Genomic DNA, 3,767 nt, shown 5'->3' with positions numbered 1-3,767 from the left:
TACATATATACTTACATACATAATGTTTATCACATATCTGTTAGCAATAAAAATTGACAGGGACATGAAATATACAAGACAGAACAGGTAATTCATTATAGTAAAAGAGTACTGACCAAAATCCCAGCAGGGCGTGAAATCGAAATATATTTCATCTCTTTTGGAAAACTGTGTTAGCATCATTGACAGGCCCTGTTATCCACCTAATCTTAACGCAGAGGGGATTAGAATTCACAAACATCGTTATTTGGAACGCCATGCGCATGAGAATGGGTGCCATTTTGTAACAACACTGCAAGCTAGAATAATAGTTTTCTAAGAATTAGCTATGTGTAGGACATGTAGTGCAGCCAAAAAGTCAAATTTCACGGGAAGGTATCAGACAATGTAGACCATTCGTATGCAGAACAGTCAGTATCCATACAATATACTAAATCCTTTATGAACCTGTATTTCTGTATTTTGATAATCAAGTCTATTCACTTGCCTAATTTCAGTCACAGATAAAGAGTCGAGATGTAGTATTCTAGCTAACAAAACTGTTCATTGTTTTATCTAATTACCACATTCTCATGATATGTGTATTGTTGGTTTCATTCAAGATGTAATGTTTGTCTGACCGATGAAATCTGTTCATATCGTGGGAAAAGGCTGTACGGAATGTATTACGATTATCATCAAGAAACATGAGCGGAGGGTTATGTCGGGTGATCAGTTTCAAGTCAGCTTTGTTAATATACCCTCTTAGTTGAAATGACCATGTCGAAGTTATTTTTAGAGCCTCCAAGGTGAATTTATTGTAAAAAAAAAAAAAATCGCTTTAAATGCAGACCTATTTCTTAACATGCTAAAAGTTTTTCTCCTGTTTTTGTCTTTCGATATCCTTTCTTTATATGTCGCAAAAGGTACTTTATTTATTAGCTGTTACAACGTGATCGCGCAGCAAAATAACTTTCTGTAAGTAGGATTTTTCGACATATATTTACCCAAGGGGAAAAAATTGCGCTACTTTCTTATAACGTTGTTTACCCGACATTCTTTGATGAAATACAGATATATTTTCAACTTTCTTTCTACGAAGAACAGTTATACAATAAAACCCTTTTTCAAGCAGAGGTAATTTCTGTTGGCAAATAAGATATTTTTTTTGTATGTATATGTTATGGAGTGGTAGTTGATTGCTTGATTCTTTAATAAGCCTACCCTGCTAGGGTTTGAAAATCTCCCTGAGATCTCATTGTCTGAATAATTCGAGAAAGAGAGAAATTTGAAACTGGAATATGTGAAAACACTGAAGTATCTCTTAATGGACAGGTAATCAGTACATAAGGAATATTTTGGCTTGCTCAGAGCAGCATAATTAAAATGAAAACTTAACACTGATGTATTAAGATTCTAATGACCTAAATTCCTAATTCTTTTATGAAAAGAACACGCATTAACAATTTTCTACCAAGTTTATATAGATGGAAAGAATTAGCCGCCATAAAAATGTCACTTGAACATGAGAAATCTCCGTATTTCCACAGTGATATAACGTTTTCCTTGGTCCGGTACGAATCTTACTCGTGACATCCGATATAAAAAAAAAAGAAATTTTGGAATGTGCTCTAGATGTCACCATCTGAAGTCCCCGTCTCAGAGGGTTAATCGAGATATAAAGAACAGCGATGGCCCTCCGTTCTTAGTTCTAGTTTTGAGATTAAAGAAGTATACGAATATTAGATTAATGTCATGAATGAGAAACAAACATAAAAAAGTATTTATGAGCATGTCTTTCCAGAATCCTACATCCGCTCCACCATCCCGTGGGTGAGTCTTCCGGGCCTTTATTCATTCATTAATAAAAGTAGACAGAATGTTTAACATCCCAAAGTAAAAATATGATGAAAAACCGGTAAGTGACTACCCATCATTTCAGAGGATCATAAACCTGACACTGACAATTTAAAAGTATACCATATTGGCGATAACAGTGATTCATCGTGTCGGAAAGTTTCTAACAGTGCTTTCCATTAATTGTGACGATAATTCTTCTTATCAGTTTTGTGTAACAATTACGTTATACATCGTTCAGTCTCTGCGTTAAGAATATTTTTATCCTCAACAAATGAGTTATAATTTAGCATATTATGACACTGTACACTGCTTAGACTTCAAATTGTTGTTAGTAAGAATCGAACGATAAAGCGAGCGAATTATTTGTCATAATTAGAGATGATTGATATTGGTTAGCTTTCTCGTACGTAACCTTTTTGAAGCTCGTTTTATTTCTTGCCTGAATGTTATTAACAAACATAAGATATACATTTTTTTCAGTTCAAGTAAAATGCATCTGAATGCGACCTCTGTGTGCATGTTGGAAATTAGATAAACTTTTGGCCTTTTCTGCAATTATGTGATTTACTGCAGCTTCGTTTTTAACCTGAAGACACTCTCGCCTGTAAAGAGGAGAGTGTCTCCATCTATCATCCGTTCGAATCCACAGTTTGCAAGAAATAAAGGAACAGAGTACTTACTAGGTCTTTGTTAACTTATTGCCAAAAGAATTATAATCATCAGTATAATTCTTTCATTTAATAATAATAATAATAATAATAATAATAATAATAATAATAATAATAATAATAATAATAATAATAATAATTATAATATAATAATAATAATAATACTTCAACAACGCCAAAGGAACAATCGAAATTTTTGTAAAAGTTATGGTTGTTATTATTATTATTATTGAATTTGATAACAATATAACATAATTCATCCATAAAGGAATGTGGTCAAAACAAATGATACCTGTGGATAAAAACTGTGCATCACGAAAAATGGAACACTCCTTTAAATTAAAGTTGTCTTTCTTCTTGATATCAACTCGAGTTTCTTGGTCAAGTATACTTTATAGCAGGCGCGTGCGAATAGTTTAGCGCGACTGAATAAGAATTTTCAGCAGTTTTTGTCAGAATTGTTCGCTTAACGTTCGTACAGTGCTCTTCTTACTTTATTTTTTTTTTATCTCCTAATTGCTGAGTGTGCCACATAGACATCTGCAATATTAATAAGCAATTAACCTAGAATCTCAAATCATATTCAAGGGTTATTAGAATACACATAGGAAGTTCGACTTCTGTTGAAGGGTATCACCATAAATGTCGCCTCTTAAATGTGGGTGAAATGATCTTTTTGTTCTCTTTTAACTTCTTCTAAACTGTAATAAATTAAAGGGCAATACTAACTATAAGAGCACCAATGAAAATCAAAGTCACTGATTCTCTTCCTTGTGTGTAGCTCACACTCTTTTACGATCCCTCGGGTGTGCCATATATAAAATCGTCGATTTTGCAAAGTCATGGGATAAGAACAGACACAGCTCAGAACTCTCTATTTTAGCGAAAAAGACATCATTGACAGTAATTTTTGTGTAGAAAAAATTCAGGTTGTGCAGGTGCGTGCGCTATGATCCTTCAGAACTTTGCTCTGTCCAAAATTCTAAGCTGTGTCAACAGAATGTTTTTGATACTGTAAGTTTCAGAAATATGTCAAATTAGGTGGGCATAGCTATGTTTTGTGTTAATGGTGAATACTGCTTTCACCAGAATTCTCTCAAGTTCTTCGGTTAGAAGCTGTTCTTTGGTGATGAATACTGCTTAGAAACCACAGTCTGTCAAGCTTGAGCACAGCTGTTTTTTTTCTGGATACTGCGCCATTCCGAATGCTCTCAGTTTTTCAAACTGTGGGGCACAGCTGTGTTTTATTATACTGTTGAC

Source organism: Macrobrachium rosenbergii, chromosome 48, assembly GCF_040412425.1.
Source record: "Macrobrachium rosenbergii isolate ZJJX-2024 chromosome 48, ASM4041242v1, whole genome shotgun sequence".
Lineage (NCBI taxonomy): Eukaryota > Metazoa > Arthropoda > Malacostraca > Decapoda > Palaemonidae > Macrobrachium > Macrobrachium rosenbergii.
This window is presented reverse-complemented; position numbering follows the sequence as displayed.